At 42.1% G+C, this 21325-nt stretch overlaps 1 protein-coding gene and 1 long non-coding RNA gene across 2 annotated transcripts in view; one reads left to right on the top strand and one right to left on the bottom strand.

Annotated features, from left to right (window-relative positions):
• Positions 1-21325, bottom strand: part of CLPTM1L (CLPTM1 like) — a 1829238-nt gene that overhangs the window by 1121077 nt on the left and 686836 nt on the right. The window lies entirely within an intron of this gene.
• On the top strand, positions 310-856 carry LOC146832800 (uncharacterized). Its single transcript, XR_014961341.1, has 3 exons — positions 310-384; positions 506-614; positions 707-856. It is a non-coding gene; the product is annotated as an uncharacterized LOC146832800 (long non-coding RNA).

Genomic DNA, 21325 nt, shown 5'->3' with positions numbered 1-21325 from the left:
TAATATAACACTGACGTGGATTTCGTTCGAAGCGATCTCACTAACGCGGGAGGTAAATGATACTTGGGTAATTGGATAGTCAATTCTTGCTCTAGTACTACAGAATCAACAGTACTGTGGGGCTATTAAACATAGTAACACACTTTTTAAGTAAAATAAATGGGAGACAGAGAATGATAGAACAGTTTGGTGCCTCTACTGATCTCCTTTCATTAAAATAATGCTTTGGAAATGCAATATGGTATGAAAATTGCATAATCTAAACACAATGAATGACACCAGGCTAAGATGGCGCCTAAAACGGAATGAGTTAGTCCTTTCTTGATGTCTGAGGTGGTTAAGGGCCTCAGAACCCGGAAGACGCTGCTCCTTGCCTGCACTCGGGTATGTGAACGAGACTAGACAGAGAGGTGAGACGCGAAAAATCCGCTGCATTTGGGCTTTAGAATAGAAGATTCAAAGGTATCATTAATAACAGACGGTACCGTTTTTTGTTTATTTTCAGACAGCCTGACTTTGGAGTGAGATAATATACGAAGAAACGCTACGAGTGGGATGCAATAGCATAGGACACAGGGATTCGGAAAGGATACGTCTGGGGTGCTTCTGAATAGGTAAAAGGATATAGTCTCTTAATAAGTGGATATGAGTTGGCCTTATGACTGGCGAATAGATATTGAAGGATTAATTACTGGTTTATTTAAAGCAGAAACGCTGCTATTGCGGGAAGAGAATTTAATGGTGAATGCCAAACAGAAGGATACTGAATGGTCGTGTATGGTCTGTGATATAAACGAGAATACTGCTACATTTTAAAGAGGATTTCGAGAGAGGACACTATATGAACGGATACTTTCAGAGGTAGGGCTTTGCGGATTTATTTATTTACTGGCGTGCGATGCTGTTAATCGATATATTCTTGCCACGTGTATCCGTGTACATTAGAATGATCATTCTTTTCTTGCATCATTTTCGAAATACAGAAAAGTGCTTGAGGAATTTAAGGTATTGGCGCCAACATGACGCAAATGAATTTATTTATCACCTACACATGGGTTACATAATTCTAATATGCACCTGGGCTCAGGATGAATGTCTAGAAGGGATTTATTACATTGTGTGCACTACTGAATTTCAATCAAAATGATCTAAGTACTTAAAACTTGAAATGAACTGTCTTTTTTATATGATTACTTTAGTTTTTATTGAGAAAGAGTATTCAATGAAGAGGTGGATTTAATTTGTTCTGCACTAATAGAGATTTGAATAGTCCTCTGCACATGGTTATCATAGGTTGGGTATTATGGAATATTTTGTGACTACAAAAGTGTATTCTGTATTATTTCCAGCCCTGAAGAAGCCGGTGGTATTATCCCGACCACGGCGAAACGCGTTGGCATAAGGGATTGGAATTAAGGAAATTAAAAGAAGATGATCATTAGAATCTAATGGAATTTTGTGTTGATTAATGTTCTAGTTGCATCAACTGAACTATACTTTGATTGGTGTTTTTGTTGAATGGCTAAAAGCACTGTATAAGCTGTGTGCTCCGAGAAGTCTATACATATGTTATGATCTTATTCTAGTCCAACAAAGAAATAAATTGCAACACTTGTTTTGAATACCATTCAATTAGCCGAGTTTGCTTCTGATTTTCCTAAGTTCATTAAACTTGCTTCAGACGTGTGTTGAAAAATTCTTGATTGATGGTATAAAAACATATCAACGTAGCCAACGTGTTTCGTCTTTTTGCGAGACTTCTTCAGGGCTTTGTCCTTTTAGAGAAGTGTTACACAGAACGTCTGCTTATATTGATTTATTCAGAAAGATCCTTGATTATTGGACTAGAGATCTTGGTTTCAAGATGAGAGAGTGAATATCAAAAGATTTTTTAAAACATTCTATCCCATGTCGGCATTTGAACCAGATCAATGATATTCATTGTGTGTACTCCAACACCGGGTTTAGAGTTTAAAAAAAAAACAACAAAAAAAAAAGTTTTGTGTGGACAAAGAGCACACAAAAACTGTATCTGAGACAACAGGACCATTCAACTCTTATGAGTGTGTGAACCATGTAGTGTTTCCATGTCCAGTGTGCGATTTTCTTCTACTGTTGCAGTCTAGAACGTATGGATACCATGGACAATGAGTTGCCTATGATGATGCGCCTAAGTGGACGTCGACTGTGGACTGATGGATTATAGCCTATAGTTTTCCTGCATATGGGAGGAAGAACCCCCCTTTCCGAGGGACTCTGGAGCAGTTCTTGATTCCTTAACTTTGCTGGCAGAACATTACTTGGGATTCTTTGGCCGAACCCAATTCTGCAGATGCCCTGCAAACATCACTTTGAACCCTTGCAGACACCTTTCATGATTCCTTACTGCCCTTTGTATGGACCATGAGACGTCTAGATCTCAATGCTTCTTATGAACTCTACTTAAAGTGTGGCTTAGGCTGACATTTCCTTGATTCCTTGCGGACTCTTGACAAAGCTTACCAATTGCAAATGTTTGTCCCTTTCTATTCGTCATGCAATGTTAAGCTTTTCCATATGGAACTCTTTGACTACTGAGATTCTTTGCATAATTAAATCTTTTTTTCTTCAAGGAATGCACTTGGGATACTTAGATTTCTAATGTATAGTCCAAATAACTTTAGATTTTTTTTCTGAACATCAGGTATTAGTAATGTTGTTTTGCATCGCAGCTGTTGAGCTCCTTGCCTGTTTAATTCTGATTCATCTAAATTTCTTCAGGAGACTCAGTCTCCCTGTTGCTATATTGTACTTATATACTAAGGTTTTGAGTATGATTTACCCAAATCTTATCTCTGATTTATAATAAAGCTTGTTTGAATTTGGCTACCAATTCCTGGTCCTTATTGTGTAACTAAATGATTGCACTGTTTAATGCAAGTAACACCACTCTCTTTCCTCTCAGTGCGCACATAAAAGGTACATCGGAGGACCAAGAGTAAGCCATAGTAAGAAAAGTTGGGCCCAGAAAAAGCTGGATCACATCCGGTAGGACGTTTGTCCACTGATATGAGGGAGTCAGGGTGCCCTCTTCAGAAACTGCTGAAGCCCAGTCCAAACACAAAAGTGGAGACGACTTGTAGCTGCAAAGCAGTGGGAATATTAATAGGGTTGCACTTGCTTATCCTTAGATTGCAATGTTTTGCGGTGGCTGTATGGTGTCTTGCGGACTTGATACAATGGATGGGTGAATGTGGAACTTCATGCAGAGAAGTTGAAGTTGTTATCAGGTTCGCTGTGGCCTAGGATTCCAGGATACCTAACTACGTGATTAAGTCTCAGTGTAGACGACACTGGGTGTAGATGTCTGCTGTGTTGTGGTGCTTGTAGTAAGAAGTTGTCGACAGCATCTTCGAGATAAGGACCTAATCTTTGTGTTCTTGTGAGACATGGTTTGTATAGTTGATCTCAGTGCACAGGGAACAATTGTATCAATCAGAGTGAAATCACACGTTAGTCAAGGTTTCATTTGAGGTGGATGTATGAAACAGGTCAGAAGACATTTCTGAAAGTCTTCTTGTGTGTATGATTAATCTTTACCTCTTTAGTGGAGCAGACAGACTTCGTTGTTTTAATTGCTTGCATTTGGGTTGCATAAATTGCTTACAGAACATGCTTGAGAGAAAACTGTAAAGGAGGGTGAGCTGCGACAAGGAGCAAGGTTGACATCACAGTGTGCCGGGCTGGCATAGGTCAGTTGGTGTAGAGCCACGCTGGATTAGTTAAATAAGTCAGAGCTGCGCTGGTATTGGTTATGCTTAGGGCTCTCTGTTTTCCGTTTTTACTGATTTTTACAGATAAATACAGACTTTGTGTTTCCGGTCTGTATTTATTTTTAAAAGTGAAAAAATACAGATAATTTGGCTTCTTTTGTGCTGAGATAAATGTCTTTAAGGCCAATAGCTGTACATATTGGCAGCATGGGGAGTTAGAAAGCTGAATGAGATTTGGTTGAATTACTGCATATCTCAACATGTATGTGTGATATTATGCAAATATTTTTTTAAGTGGCTTTCATTTATTATATTTTGACTGTGTAATGTGCTAAAACCTGTTGGGTATCATGCATGTTTATCTGATAAATAAATGTGGAAATATACAAGTTATCCCCTCTTCTGTTCTCAAAACACAAAATAAATATGGATAAATACCAATATGATGTTAAAAAATAAATATGGATAAACAGATGGAAATGTTATAAAAATAAATACCAGAACACCCGGATCCCTAGTTATAATCCCCGAACAAGAGAATTGTGGGTGACATTTATTTCCTGATTTCAACGGAAAATCATTTGTGAACTATGTAATAACTCGAGAAAAAATGAAATTCCTTAATGCTATACAAAGTATGGTAAAAGGAGATTTGACAATACCTGTTAGAAAGGGAGAAGAGACACACCCTGAAGGTATGCTAGGTTGCATTATGGTGACAGATAGAAGTTTCCACATGTCTTTGGCTCGCACAATGGCACAGGATTAATGAGAAGGATGGTGCATTATAATTTCCACATTATGGAACATCTAAATTTGAGAATTATTGAGAATTCGAGGACACAGTACGAAATGAAACCCCCTCCTAGACCTACACAATATGAAGCGCTTAACGCTTGGGAACATGCTCCCCATCTTAAACAGAGAGAGAGAGATTTCAGGGGAGAGTCAAAAAAGCCATACGCACTTGTGCGGATTCTAGATGGGATGCAGAAGACAAAACGTGGAAGACTGACATAATTGAGGGAACAAGATTATATCCTGTATCGACAACGGAAGGAAAGGAAAAACGCAAAGAAAAGAAAAATCATAAAGAGACAGAAGCAACAGAGAATAGTCGTGAGGTTATTGATAGGGACTTTGATGAGGATTTTGTGATTGAATTACCGCTAAATCGTCTGTGGTAAATATTTCATTACCGGTACTATTTTTTATGCGGTAAAGTCTAGTAAGAATAACTCAGTAAATATAAGAGGCAGAATCCATGGTATTAGAGGTTCTAAAAGGCTTTATTCCTTGACAAAGGAAATACAATTCGAATTGCAGGCTTCAAATTCCATCACCACGAAAGTTCAGGAAGGAAGGGCATACATTATTGACAGGTAATGGTATTTATACGGAAAGCATTACATTAAGACAGATGCAAGAGGCGTAACAGCTGATAATACAGATAAAATAGGCATACGTAACTAAAAAAGGCGGACATATAGGCGTAACTTATAAAACGTCATTATACATGATGTCACAAGTGGGTGGATCCATAAGAGAATCCTACAATGTCAGCAGAAATATTTGGCAGAGATGCGCGCGCAGCCGCATGACGTGTGATTGACGTGCAACTAGAGGGTGAAGGGGACTTGACATTTAGCTCTTCATGTAGAGACAGAAGTCTGGGGGGGTCATGTCAACCTAATCCCAAATCATATCTAATATCCTATGTTTAAAGAACTGTGTTATCCAAAAGGAAAGGTCTCTAGGATAGAATCTATTCTATACTAACTGTTAGTGCGTGTACAAGCGTCTAAGTGTCTACATGAGATGCGAGGGGGCAGGAATCTTCCATGGTAACAGGGGTTATGAATTACTTGCATGAGGACAGTGAGGCCTGGCCCTTAGCACGGTAGCTGGAAGAATGTTTACCTAAACTACTAGACAGGAATGCATCGGATGAGGAGCGAAGCAGATAATCTTGAAGGTGAAATACAGTTTTTGGCAGGCAACAGGCTGGATCGGGCACCGTTAGCCGCGCAGGGAGTAGGACAAAGTTCATGGATACAGATGCGGGCTCGGGCTGGAGCTTCCAGAGGCAGAAAGCAGGAAAGGCTTGATGGCAGAATTCAGGGCCTACTCGCCTGAATCTGTAAAATGTGGAAAGTGAACCACATAAAGTCGGTGGCCTTTCATACTTAGGAATGGAGTATCTGACCCATTCATGGCGGATCTGAAAGAGGACATGTTGACGGTGGACGCACATGTATTTGCGTCTTCAAAACTGGAACTGGAGGGAACATACATGTACTTATAGCATGCACATGGAGCCGTTGGGGTCTACGATAGGGGACATAACTGATCACAAAATTCATATTTCCTCATTCCCTCCTTGTCCCCTACGGACCCTCAAGAGATATCGATCTTCATCAATCCATCGATCTGTTCATAAAGCATCATTTGTTCTTCTTTCTTCTTCCGGGATCTTGAACGAAAACTTGGTTGTGGGATACATGATGTGGCACACAGACCACAAATCGCTGGCCCACATTGTAGGCATAAGCAGCAACTGAATAGTATGAGAAAGCCAATACCTAGGAAGGATAGGATCCTCCATCCCCAGGCTGACAACACGCCCCAGAACCAACCGGACCAAGTCCAGGTGCCTGGACTCTGGTGTATTTGGCTTATAATCTTATGAAGGCGGGTTATGGCTTTATATACTGACGGCGAATTTTCTGGTATGAAAATGCAGCAACTTGATCCGATGACCCTACAAGCTCCGCCCCTATCGGCCAGGATGACGTCAAGGACGAGACGATTTTGAAGCACAACAATCCGCATAGCAGACTGCTCTTCTGTTAAATTGCCTAAGGCGGAAGTAGTCTCGTTCACTACTGCTTCAAGGGTTCTAGTTAATCTACGTATCAGCTTACTATTAGTGACTGTACCTATATAGGGAAAGAAACCTTTATTGAAATCTGTGTATTGCTCCCATGCCGTTTCAGTGTAATCGACAATTGGGAGATCTCTCTGCTGTCTATTGTGTACTAAATGGGTATTTCTATGATAATCAGGAGGAGCTAGGAAAACAGGTGGCAGAAGGAATGCTATGTAACAGGTACCATCCCAATCTAGAGGTAGACGTATATATGCGGTCTGGCCACATATAAAGTAGGAATGACGGGAAGCTCTAAATGTAGACTTGCCTTGATCACTGAATTTTATTACAGTGGTGCATTTACTATGGCCCATGTGTATGGAACCATTCTTTCTTGCACATAATTCCCCTTTAACTGGGAATACTGACATGGCGGGCAAGATTGGTGTAGCTTCAGATTCAACGTTCAGGATCATGAGGTTAAGTGTAAAATTACCTAATCCATATACTTCATTTTCTAGATCAGTTCCTGTTCTTTTGGGAAGTCCCTCCTTGTTAGGGTAGCAGACTTTAAGCAGAGCTAGGTTCAGGTTTCCCCATACCCAGTTGTCTTGATAAACTACGGAATTTGAATCTAGGGAATTGATCAAACTAAACCATGCTCCACAGGAGCCATTGTGTGTGAACGGATATGGAAAGAGGGGTAAAACTCCCTTATAGTTCTGATAGGGAGGGAGTCGGCCACATATCCAACAATTGGTAGCATTGCTGGTCCGGTGGGAATGATGTAACATACTAATGAATGTGTTGTTGCGCAGCGCAAATCTATAGGACAACTCATGCGGAGGTAATTCACTAAAAGAATGTTCAGCAGTAACATTGTAAGCACGTTTAGAAATAGGGTAATACATACCAAGTAATATACTAGTTATAATGATCAGAAAACTTAGAAAAAACAAAATTAATAATGTTACTGTGCAGTGACTACGAAGTGATTTACAATACGCATGCCTTTTAAGCTGCATCTGTTGATTTCTTTCTCTATTCCGGTCTAGAGGATACATGTCAGAGACAAATTCAACCGATTCACCTTGGAGAGGACTTAAACAATCAAATTGTCTGACTTGCTAGACCTTAATTTCAGTTTATAAAGTTCCGTTTTCGTGGGTTCAACCAAGGGGAGCTTTGAGTCTGTCTGTGAGGGAATGCAGGGCTGAGTGTTCACACTGGACGGTAGTCCATAAAATTACTTGATATGACTCGAGTGCAACCACCCTTTACGTCCCTCGATCTTCACGGCTGTCCTTGTGGTTAGCAGAACAAGTTTTGGTGATTTCCACCTAGGCTCCAGTTGGGTCTTCCGGTCGAAATTCCGCACTAGGACCAAATCACCTGGAACCACGTCATGGGGCTTCACCTCAGTGTTATCGGGAAAAGCTGCAGCTACCTGTGAACGACAAGATTGTAGTGCAGACATCAAGGAAGCCAGGTAATCTGTCAGCATATTACAGTCAACATCAGTGATTTTGCGAGGTATAGGCGTCCCCCACATATTTGGTGGTCTACCGAAGATCACCTCGTACGGGGATAGCCCTGTTCGAGAATGTGCTACCATTCTCATATAAAAGAGTGCAACTGGTAAGGCTACTATCCAATCGACACCTTTTTCTCTACATATTTTGGACAATCTAATTTTCAGAGTTTGATTATGGCGTTCCACGAGACCTGCTGCCTCGGGATGTCGGACACAGTGGAATTTCCATTGGTAGCCTAACAAAAGGGAAACATGTTTCATTAGTTCGGATGAGAATGGCTGGCCGTTATCTGAGTAGACAACACGTGGTAAACCGTACCGTGGGAAGAATTCTTGAACTAACTGTTTGGCAGTAGTCGGGGCAGTGTAATCTGAAACCGGGTAGGCTTCTGTCCAACGGGAAAGAGCACAGACAACTACGAGAACATATTTGAATCCTCGACATCGTTCCATCTGGATATAATCCATCTGGAGGACTTCAAAAGCATGATCGGGAGATTGAAATCCACCCTGTTCTACGGGGATGCTTTTACCTGGATTAAACTGACAACATATCATACAGGTACGAACTTTTTGTTTGGCTGCTGCTCGCAAGTGTTTGTTGAACCAAATGTGTTGAATACTGTCTAGCATAGCTTTTTCTCCTAGGTGCGCTGGACTATGTATTGTGTTAATGATGACTTGAACCATGGAGTCGGGAAGAAACCATATAGATTTTTCCTTCGTCATCCATCCTTGATCCGTTTGGATCCCTCCTCATTCAGTCCATTTCTTTATTTCTTCTGATGTAGCATGTGTCTGTATGTCAATTATATCAAGGGCGGGATCCTTAACTGTCATGCAATGTGTTGGTGTCGGAACTATTGTCTTTGTCGTGTCAGTTGTGTGAGTCTGGTTCTGAGCAGTCTGTTTAGCTGTTCTGTCAGCTAGGTCATTACCCTGAGAAATGATATCGATAACTTTTGTATGGGCTTTGCATTTCATAATCGATATTGCAGTAGGTAGATGAATTGCGTCTAATAGGGCTTGAATGAGGGGTCCGTGTTGGATGTGGGCACCGTGAGAAGTTAAATAACCTCTCTCTCGCCACAGTACGCCGAAGTCATGGACGACTCCGAATGCATAACGTGAATCTGTGTATATGTTTACTTTCTTATCTTTGGCTTGAATACAGGCTTGTGTCAGAGCGATGAGCTCTGCTGCTTGAGCTGACAAAGTGTTAATACAATTTGTTTCAATGACTTCAGTGTCTGTTGTGACTGCGTAAGCGGCCACTAACTCTCCTGTACTTGTTCTCATACATGAACCATCTACATACAATGTCAGGTCTGGATCTGATAAAGGGATATCTGTCAAGTCTTGTCTGGGTTTCGTCGTGATAGTAATGACTTCAACACAATCATGTGCCAATGGATCTGTTCCGCCTACTGGTAACAGTGTGGCAGGATTTAACGTATTACAACGTCTGATTTCTATGTGTGGTTGAAACAATGTCAATTCGTAACCAGTGAGTCTCGCTATAGTCAAGTGTTGTGTTTGTGTGCGGTTCAAAAGAACCTCTACTGCGTGTGGTACTTGTACTGTCAATTGATGTCCTAACACTATGGCATCGCTTTGTCTGATTGCTAAAGCTGTTGCTGCCACTGATTTCAGGCACGCCGGAAGAGCCTGAGCTACTGGGTCTAATGTACTAGAGAAATAAGCACATGGTTTGTGTGATCCTGCTTGTTCCTGAGTGAGTACTGACAAGGCAGTACCGTTGCGTTCTGTAACAAAGAGTGTAAACTGTTTACTGTAACATGGTGTTGCTAAAACAGGTGCTTGACATAAAGCTTTCTTTAAGCTTTCAAAGGCATATGTATGTTCTTGAGTCCAAGGGAGGACAGTCGATGTGGCTGCCTCCTGTGTTGTCAACTGGATGAGGGGTTTAGCTAGAAATGCATATTGAGGGATCCACTGCCTACAGTATGAAGTGAGACCTATAAAAGCCCGTACCTCCTTTTGTGTCTTGGGTGGTGACATGTTAGCGATTAACTGGATGCGGTCGGGTGTAAGCTGTCTTCCCTCCTTGGACAGCGAGTGCCCAAGGTAAACAACTCGCTGGACACAGAATTGCAGCTTAGAAGGGGACACCTTGTGCCCCTTGTCGGCCAGAAATTTTAAAACCGTCAGTGACGCTGTTTCACATTCAGGTTCGCTTCGGGCGGTGATCAGCAGATCATCGACATATTGAAGCAAGGCAGTGTTAACTGGCATGTGGATACTGTCAAGTTCTCGTTTCAGTGCTTGGCTATAGATGCTGGGGCTTTCTGTAAATCCTTGAGGTGCGCGTGTGAATTTAAAACTTCGTCCATTTAAACTGAATCCGAACAGATATTGACTTTCCGGATCTATTGGGACGCTAAAGAACGCATTCTTGAGATCAATTACAGTGAAGAACGTTGCTTCTGAGTCAATAGCTGTTAGTAATGAAGAGATATCTGGGACCACAGGGTATTGTGGTACAATACATTTATTTAGTTCGCGCAGATCAATAACCAATCGGTATACTGGTGGTGCTTTTGGATCCGTTCTTTTAAGAATCGGAATTATTGGGGAATTACATACATTGGAGTCGGTTTCTACAACCACTCCTTGTGCAATGAGCTCGTCAATGATTTGCAGCAAAGCCACAACAGCATCTGGTGGTAACTTGTATTGTCGCATTCGTGGTAGTACTACTCCTGTTTTTAGAGTGACTCGATATGGTGTAATGTTCATGCAACCAACATCAGTGGGGCCTTGTGCCCATAAATGTGTAGGTAAATTCTGCAACCGGTGATCCATGTCTCTGGACACGTAGTGACCTTTAAAGTCACGTAGAAATAGTCGTACTCCTTCCGGAGAACAACATATTATAGCTCCTAGAGCTTTCAATGTTTTTATACCTAACAAGTTTTCTGGACATGATTTAGTAAGCAATAAATCTGTAGTACGTGTCAATGGACCAACCGTGAGTGGAAGAGGTTGTGTTACGTCATTAATTATAGGTTTTCCTGAGAATCCAAGGGAAATATTCTGTGAGCCTGAGAGGGGTGCCCCTGGAACTTCACTGCGTCGTATAGTTGTTCTGCTTGCCCCTGTATCAAGTAAAAACTTTCTGTCTTCCCCTAATAGTTCACTATGTACATAAGGTCCCTCTTGATCTACAGGAACCTCAATAAGGGGTAAGCCAACTTCCCTCTCTAGGCTATTTCATGTGTATCGCTGATAATCGGGATAATCTGCTTGTGCATACTGATACATCTGTTGCGTTGTTGCTTATGTGGCAGCAGTAGGCTGCGCTTGTGGTGGTGCTACGGTCTGTTGTGGGACTGCCTGTTGCGGAGCTAGTTGTTGCGGAGCTGACCTAGGTTGTACATGCTGAGGAATTTGTTGTTGATTCTGATCCTGTCTAGGTGGACGTGGTCTTTCCTGGGTTCTACCTGTGGCAATATTATGTTTCAGGACTGGACAATCGTGTATATAATGACCTTGTTGTTTACAATAGTTGCATGTCCCTTTCGCCGGACCTGCGGAATCACCCTTTTGATGACCATCAGCTGGAACTGACTGAGCAACAAGCATTTTCATTTTTGTCTCTTTCATACGTCTTTGTTCATGTTCTTGTTCTTCTCTAGTTCTATTGTGGTGATATTGTAACATCTGTAACATCTGTGACGGGGTATTCCCTTGCCAGGTACTCTCAAATTTCAATACTCTATTCTTAACTTGCGGCAGGGAATTTTCAACTAATTTTGTCACAAACAGATGTGGATATGACTCGCTACTTGCTTTTATGCCACTATTTATACCAAAACATTTTTCAAATTGGGAATAGAAATCACTAGTGTCTTCATCTTGCTTTTGTTTACAGGCTGAGATTGCACCCCAGTCTTCTTTTTTCGTAGTTAATAAACGTGGCAGTACCTGCACTAGTAATCCTGGTAGTGCTGTAGTCTTTTCCCCAAGCCCTGCTCCTGCAGCTCGGGCCTTTTCTTCGTTTTCTAATGCTGTCCAATCTATCTTTTGGTCTCCTACCTCCCATTCCTTTTCTTTGAGTTTCTCGTAAATACCGGCAGGCATTAACACTTTCAGTATTTTCATAATGTCAGGGTAGGTATACTCTCCCATGAGTAACATGTCTTTTATCTCACGGTGGAAACCTGCTGGATCCTTGTCATGGCTGGGTACTACTTTCTTCATTTCCAATAATTCAATTTTAGTTATAGGCGTGTACACAAACACACGTGTAAAGTTATTACCTTCACCTCTGATTGGGTGTACTTCGCGTAACGGGTTCTGTCTATCTATGTGATACATTTTTCTTCCCATAATGGGAACCGGAACGTGTTCTGGGCATACGAAAGTTATATACTGGTTTCGAAATTCTAGAATTTCATTAATTAAATCAGTACCTGAACCTCTCCAGTTATTCGTGAGTAGTTCTGTCAATATGTCAGGTAAGGGTCCTGGATCGGAGTGTTGGCTTTTATATAATATAAGGAGGTGTTGAATCATGTATATACTAGCTAAACGCTGTTCGTCTGGGGCAAGATTCAGAAACGTGTGTGCTAGTGCATCATCACTGTATTTACTGGGACTGTCAGCCCATTGTACTGCTGACCTGGCTAATTCTTGTTCGTCCATGGAATCGAGCATATGGTACCCCCTTCGATCTCGGAGTAATTTATCAGCGGCTTGGAATAGGTGTTCGGGGGACCTTGTATTCAACATAGGGGTTTGAAAATGTCTGCTATATTCTGGACGTATCGGACGTATCGGATCATTAAAGCCTCTAGTATTATTATGGGGTCTTCCTCTACCTACGTAAGCTATCGTTTCTAGTTGTTCTGATTCTTGCTCCTCCTCTTCCTCTGATTCAACTCTGTCTGCTTCTCGTCTTTCTTTATGTATTCGTTCTACTTCCTTGCGGATCTTTCGATACATGGCGGTTATACACGCCTGTTTATCATGTTTCTCGTCTGATATGTTCTGACCCCATTTGACAAGTTTTTGTATGGTATCATGATCTGCCCCAGGCCTGTCTTGGTTCCTAATTACGCAATTTATGAAAAAACGTAGTAGTTGTCTTTGGACATCCACTTTCTGGTATTCCATAGCTTCGTTAATACTTTCTGGACCTCGCCCTGTTTGGACAAAGCGATATATATTGTCTAGGTGTTCAACCATCCCTGGTATCGTCATTAAATACAATGTAGCTCGTCGTATACGTAGTGATGATATGAGCAATCTGTCCTGTTTACCTGGTACTGGATCGTATCTACAATCCACAAGCTGTTCTTTAAACATGTCGGATGTCGCTAGTTGGGGTGTACGCTGGAGTGCTAAATCTCTAAGGGTCTGTTTATTTCGCGGCGGTGTGGCAAACATGTCTGTCGTACCTCCTGTAGCACCATCTGAAGTGCTGGGCAAGAAAGGATTCGTTGGACGTAAGATAGAAATTGTAGATGCGGGAAAAACAGTAGAAACGGACGGACCTGTGGGAACTTGTGTAGGAGTTTGTTGTTGCGGGGATACAGACGGATGCTCTTGGTGTTGAACACCATCGGCAAGCGGTGTGTGTGGTATGGTATTAGCATACTCGGGAGCTACGTCATCTAAATAGGAGGAAAGGAAAACGTCCTTTGCTGTTTTGGGATGTGTTTTGGGATGTGCTTTTATCGGGAGCAATGGAGGAGTCAAGTCTTTTGGTATTTCCGGGGTAGCCTTAGGTAACCCTTCGGCCAGAAGAGGATACATACCATTCATAAGAGTGTTTCTTTGTCTATCTACTTGTTCTGATTTTACTCGGGTACCTTCCTCAATTAATAGATTTTCTCGGGTTTTATTTGAATTCTCCCTACCTTTCTCTTCCTGTCTGAGCGCTTTTTCTGTACGTCTATATGATTCTTTACGCCATAATTCAATGGCATCTTTCTGTGACTGTCTGGCTTTCTTTTTCCATAATTCTTCTTCTACTCTCATGATGCAATCTGCATCCCAGGTCCCCGCTGCGGGCCATCTCTGACTTTCTGGCAAATCCTTGGTGTAGTCCACCCATAAATCAAGAAATAATACGGCATCTAGGCCATGCTTATGATACATAAAGTATCCTGGGGTGTCCCTAGGTGGAATGGGAACAGCTTCTTCGAGTACCCCTTTTCTAGTTTTGATCTGTCTTAATTTCGAAAAGAGCGGCATTTTTAGATCTGGTTACTTAATCTTAAACACACTTAATACAAATAAACACAATAATGAACAGTCATTCACACCACAATGTATAGAACGTATTAAAACATTTAACATTTAACGAATAATGATGACTAATAGGAAACTAGTTACTGACATAATACTGACACTAGGTAATACTTATTTATATTCAAGACATACTAGATATACTGCTAAAACAGTACAGATACACTTCTGAAACAGTGCAGACCGGATTTGTGTACCCAAACCCGTCTTGACCGGCACAGACTATGTGCACGTTAAATGCCTCCCCGGCAATGGTACTCACCGGGTAGCTCGGAACGGAAGGCCTCGGAACGGAACTGAAACTGGACCGGAACTTCGGAACCTGGTGGGCCTCTGTATACCTCGGATCTTGCTCTCTCAGCTAGGCTCTGGTCGGGATACTTCGCACTTCTCACCGCCTCGTCTGGGTGTTGATCGCAGCCTCGGTCGCCCCCGCTTGGCTGGAGGGAGATACAGGAAATCCTGCAGGAACGCGTTTTTGTCCGTTCAGCTGTGGCAGGAGACCGGGCCTGCAACGCACCTCCGGCGCGTGAGATGAGAAAGTGTCCCTGTTTGGGCGCCAATTTCTGTGGTAAATATTTCATTACCGGTACTATTTTTTATGCGGTAAAGTCTAGTAAGAATAACTCAGTAAATATAAGAGGCAGAATCCGTGGTATTAGAGGTTCTAAAAGGCTTTATTCCTTGACAAAGGAAATACAATTCGAATTGCAGGCTTCAAATTCCATCACCACGAAAGTTCAGGAAGGAAGGGCATACATTATTGACAGGTAATGGTATTTATACGGAAAGCATTACATTAAGACAGATGCAAGAGGCGTAACAGCTGATAATACAGATAAAATAGGCATACGTAACTAAAAAAGGCGGACATATAGGCGTAACTTATAAAACGTCATTATACATGATGTCACAAGTGGGTGGATCCATAAGAGAATCCTACAATGTCAGCAGAAATATTTGGCAGAGATGCGCGCACAGCCGCATGACGTGTGATTGACGTGCAACTAGAGGGTGAAGGGGACTTGACATTTAGCTCTTCATGTAGAGACAGAAGTCTGGGGGGTCATGTCAACCTAATCCCAAATCATATCTAATATCCTATGTTTAAAGAACTGTGTTATCCAAAAGGAAAGGTCTCTAGGATAGAATCTATTCTATACTAACTGTTAGTGCGTGTACAAGCGTCTAAGTGTCTACATGAGATGCGAGGGGGCAGGAATCTTCCATGGTAACAGGGGTTATGAATTACTTGCATGAGGACAGTGAGGCCTGGCCCTTAGCACGGTAGCTGGAAGAATGTTTACCTAAACTACTAGACAGGAATGCATCGGATGAGGAGCGAAGCAGATAATCTTGAAGGTGAAATACAGTTTTTGGCAGGCAACAGGCTGGATCGGGCACCGTTAGCCGCGCAGGGAGTAGGACAAAGTTCATGGATACAGATGCGGGCTCGGGCTGGAGCTTCCAGAGGCAGAAAGCAGGAAAGGCTTGATGGCAGAATTCAGGGCCTACTCGCCTGAATCTGTAAAATGTGGAAAGTGAACCACATAAAGTCGGTGGCCTTTCATACTTAGGAATGGAGTATCTGACCCATTCATGGCGGATCTGAAAGAGGACATGTTGACGGTGGACGCACATGTATTTGCGTCTTCAAAACTGGAACTGGAGGGAACATACATGTACTTATAGCATGCACATGGAGCCGTTGGGGTCTACGATAGGGGACATAACTGATCACAAAATTCATATTTCCTCACGTCCACCACCATATAATGAGATGCAGAAATTTGAAAGCTGCCTATGATGTTTGTACAGTCTCAGGTGTGGTCAAAGCCTCCTGGCTTCATGGAGTTGTTTCAGCACAAGTGGAAGAATTAATTTCTCTTAGAGCATGCTGTGTTTCAGACCAGCTGAGCATGACAGAATTGTGGAGCAGGTGAATGGCACACTGAAATCCAGACTGGCTAAAGTGTGTGTTTGGACATTTCTCAAGTGGCCTGAGGCATTGCCTTCTGTTTTGATGAGTTCGAAGAGTACTTCAGATAGGAGGACAGGACTGTCGCCCCATGAAATCATCATGGGAAGTGCCACGAGACAGACAGCTGTGCCTGCAAATGCACTTGTGAATATTATAGATGACATCATCTTCGATTACTGTAAGGGACTTCCTGACGTGGCACGTTCTGTTGTCTCACCAGGTTGGAAAGGCTACAGCTTCGCCTCATCAGAAGCAGTGCCATGACCTCAGTCCCGGCGACTGGGTTATGGTGAAGAAGCATGTGCGCAAATCATGCTTGGAACCTCGGTTGCGTGGGCCGTACCAAGTCATACTGGTTACCACAACGTCTGTGAAGTGTGAAGGTCTCCCTAATTGGGTACACAATGCCCGTACTCGCAGAATTCTGTATCCCCTTGATGATGAAACAGCACCTATTCGTGATGTGCCATGGGTTACACTAAGACAGAGGGAGCAGGTTAGTCATGTTGTTGGGGATCAGCAAGCTGTTGGGACAGCACTCGTTTGGCCTGAGGGTAGTCAGAGAGAGTCAACTGTTGTCCCCCTTCAGCAGAATTGACTTAGCAAGATTGTGACCCCGGCGAAGGGCCTAGTGAAATAGTTATGTGAGTTGTACCCGGAGACCGCTGGTTCAGAAGACAGGAAGGCTCTGTCTCACTGAAGTGCATGTGCCATCCCAGGTGCCAACATATCTGGCTTCAGTGACAGTGAAGATGAAGGACCAACAGTAGGGGGGTCGAAAAGAGCAAGGATACCCTGCCAGAGGTACTCTTCACCTGAATACACTTAGTTAGCCGCCAATGACTGGGAAAGAGTGCTTCAAACCTTTTATTAAAACAATTTGCATCTACCTGAATCTCATTGAAGTGTACTTTTTGACAGAACTGAGATTTGAAATTGCACTGCCACTAGACAGACTGACTCAGCTTCTTCTGGAAGCAATTATCATTGAATGTGAACTGTACATTTATTAAAGACGAGAAAGAGCTAAAAGAGGCATTTGAACTGTTCTTTGCTGCTTGTGCCACTGAGAACTAACTGCAAACGTACTGTGCTGAAATCTTCTAAAGCTAAACAGTCTGTCACAAGAGAACTCATGAAGCCTAGTGCAAGTGCCCTTAGACGCAAATGCGAGTGTGTAGCAGTATGTGCTGTTGCAACAACAGTGCTAGTTGTTTTGCTCATCATATTGAATTCACTGCACCCCTTGCATGACACAGAGCTAAAACCTACATGTGCCCCTCAAAAACCTCTTCCTACTGATAATAGCTTATCTGCACTAGATGAGAAAGACGTACACACAGATGATTGTACAGGCGATTCCTCACTTAAAGCATATGCTAAGCTTCTTTATCAGTATGCAATGAATGCAGAGGATTGCTACGTATGCATGTAATGCCTGCATTTGTTGCCGAGGGAATCGCCTATCATCATATTCCCTTGACATATAGCATTTCTTGCAGTATATTGCTGAGCTTATTCAATCGGAAAGGTAATTTCGAACATTACACTAATCATGTAGTCTTTTCTGAAGTTCCTGTATTAAAACATTTGAATAGTCTGTCTGATGCTAAAAATTCCAAAATAATAGGACATTTCTTTAAACCCAAAATGACACTAGATACTGCCTATGCCCACCAACACAATTTAACCTGTTCCTTGACAAGTGTTGAAAATAAATTCATAGATTCAGTAGAAGATAAAAGAAGAGATCTCTTAGCCAAAGCTACAAATCATTCAAAGGTACCCCTGTGGGCAAAGGAGCAGAGTGAACATAGAATAGTGGGAAACATCACTGCATTTGCTTTACAGTGGCAAAATAAGGGAGATTATGCATCCTCTTCAGAAAATCCACTACTGACACAAATTTTGTAGGGACTAGTCACTAGTGAATGCAACCAAACATTTGAGGTTCGAGGAAACCGGGGTCTATACTCAGATGGTGGAGATCCTGTTTTTCCTCGAGTTTATTACATTTGTGGGAAAAAAATGCATTTTGTAGATTACCCAAGAGATGGTATGGTACATTTTTAGAAAAACTACACCTAAATATCAGGTATCATGTGGGACAAATTGATGACTGACAAGGATGTGAGAACCAAGAAAAGCGCATGAGATAGTGAAATTGTGGCTGAAATTTTTGGTGCTTTGTTTGTAACTGTAGGAGTGATACTCCACTCACATAAGATTAGAAAGTACAGGTGGAGGATTCTTAAGTCATAGGGGCTTTTTACGATGGCAGATGGAACGACCGTCTGACCACCATGGCCGCGGTCCGATTCAGATCGCCGAACTAGCGAAGTTACCCCACCGTATACAAGGAATGCAGAACGAACCGCCGACAGCGGTATTAGGAGTGTGGAGCAGATTAATTAATAACCTGCTGGTGTCGACAGGGGAGCAATGTCAAACCATGGATAGTTTATTCAATCATTCATGAATGGGTTTCCATCTGACAAGTAGCATCATGATACCCAAGGATAGAACACACTGAACAATGGTTACATGGGTTTATATAGGGAAAATCACAGACTAGGAACGCCTAGAGGTAAATAGAGCTTTGGGAAGAACACACAAATGAGACCATCTGTAAGAATCAACAACCTTGGTGCCTTGTGTGACTGCCGCGACTTGCAGCTGCATAACACAATAGGCTTATCTGAACAAACTTTGTCTAAGGCTTTATAATTTTTTTAAATACACATGAAGCCCACAGTGTAGACATCAGCTGTTCTTTCGTGCTGACTTAGCATGTTTACGCAGCCTAAAATGTCAACTTAGATTCGTGACCTAATGTTTATGCAAGTGTGGTGTCAAGGATAGAGTCAGGCTGAAAACAGTCAAAGGTGAGCATGGATGAAGCACAGCTAAATTAGAAAACGAGAGATTCAGATTTTGAAGTTTCACAGGAGTATCCTCCGTATGGGCCGTTGCAGTTGGAAATGTTGCAGATAGGGACTCCAGCGCCATCAGGGCTGTGGTACCACCATCAAGCAGATTTGGAGTAAACCGTTGTAAAGGCAGTCACTTGTCAGCTGTTTCACGACGGCTCTAGACCGCCGCACTACTGCTACGGCGAAGCTGCACAACAGTGCACATTGGATGCAGAAAAAAAATCAACAAAGCTGATGGTCATTGCCAAACTGGACATACCTACAAATCACACTATATAACACACCCCATCCCAGACCATGATCCTTGGCCTCACCACTGCAGCACATCAAGTCAGAGCAGCAATACTGGTCAGATAAGGCAGCCCTTTTCACACAATCCCATCACACATACTCCACACACGTTTTTGCTCATTTTTCTACATTATTCCTTGGTGTAAAGCCATTTTCAGTTTTCTTGACTGTCACTTACTTTAGTTGATTAACATGTCATCTGGCAAAAATCCACATTTTTTTTAACACCTTGTTGTCAGTGATAATGGATGAAATCTTTAGAATAGAGCCACAATTGTTTAGAGGCCAAGTCCAACAAACTTCGATCCCAAGGAAGAATGAAATGTGGGACAGGATAGTCAACAAAGTGAATGCTGTAGGTACCACCTTGCGCACAAAGTAATACATAAGGAAGAGGTGGCACAACCTGAGAGTGAAGAGTCTGGCCTCCAGGCACTACCTTGAGGCCCAAAAGAATGGCATTGAGCCTCCCGGCCCACCATTAGAACTTGCACCTTGAGGCGAGAAGGTGCGCACCAGCCTGCATTCTGAGGGCTTGACAGGAATACCTGTGGGAATGGAGTCTGGTAAGTAACACCTCACCAACTATCACAACATATCATTGTTCTGTTTGCACACATCTCAGCCCTTGCTATGGTGTTTCTGATCTACCTTTCTTATATGCAGTAGTCAAGGTATCAGATGTTTCATTGGAAGTTGCAATCAGTAACCCTCAACATAGGATCACATGCATCATTCTCTATTACATCCCACATGTGGTAATGCTGTCTGTAAGTACATAACCATCCAATCATCATCCCAGGACCCATAACATGTGCAAATGTCTAATAATATGGCCCAGCACATCTGCATTTTGCAAACAGGTATGTAACACAAATCAGTTTTGCTAGTGTTGGCAAGTTGAAATGTAAACAACTACACCTCTAACTGACAAAGAGGCACCCCTTTTGTTTGTCGGTACTAACTTGTCAGCCATGTCCCCACTATGGTTTGGGGAGAGGATATAGCCTTACGGTTAGAGCGGTCGACCTCGAAGCTGGGGAACTGGGTTCGAGTCTCGGCAGGGACGCTCAACATCCTGTGATTCTGGGGAAATCACTTCTTCCTCGGCATAACAAAAATGAATGTGTCCATCTGTAACAAAACTGGTGCTCATGTAAAGAGATCTGATATCTTTGGGTTGAGTTTGTGCTATATAAAACTCAAAAAAAAAAAAAAAAGGTTCAACTCACATGCATTTAGACATTGGTCAAGTGTGGGGTAGGAGATATTGAAATGACTACAACCACCATGAGTCCCTGAACCACTAACTCTGAACATTGTTTTCTATTTTTGTAAAGGGTGTAGGAATGTAAGAATATAGTTTGATGATGTGTATTTATTTGTATTGACATTCAGTTGTTTGAAAGAAGAAAACATTGAAGAATAAGATTCAATATAACTAATAATGAAATCAAAATGAGGATAACTAAAAATTATTTTTTTTAAATGTGCTTGTGGTATGTGACTGTTTAATTAATATTTACGAACTGACAACAGGACTGTGTACTGTGCATAAGGCAGGGGTGTGGAATTTAGTAAAATATCTACTTGTCTATGGGGCAGGTTGCTTCATAAATTTACTTGTCCTGTAACAAAATCCACTTGTCCCTTTTGGGCCATGTAATGCGGCGACAAATTATGGCAGCA

The sequence above is a fragment of the Triturus cristatus genome, chromosome 5_1 (assembly GCF_964204655.1).
Source record: "Triturus cristatus chromosome 5_1, aTriCri1.1, whole genome shotgun sequence".
NCBI classification, from domain to species: Eukaryota; Metazoa; Chordata; class Amphibia; order Caudata; family Salamandridae; genus Triturus; species Triturus cristatus.
This window is presented reverse-complemented; position numbering and strand designations above follow the sequence as displayed.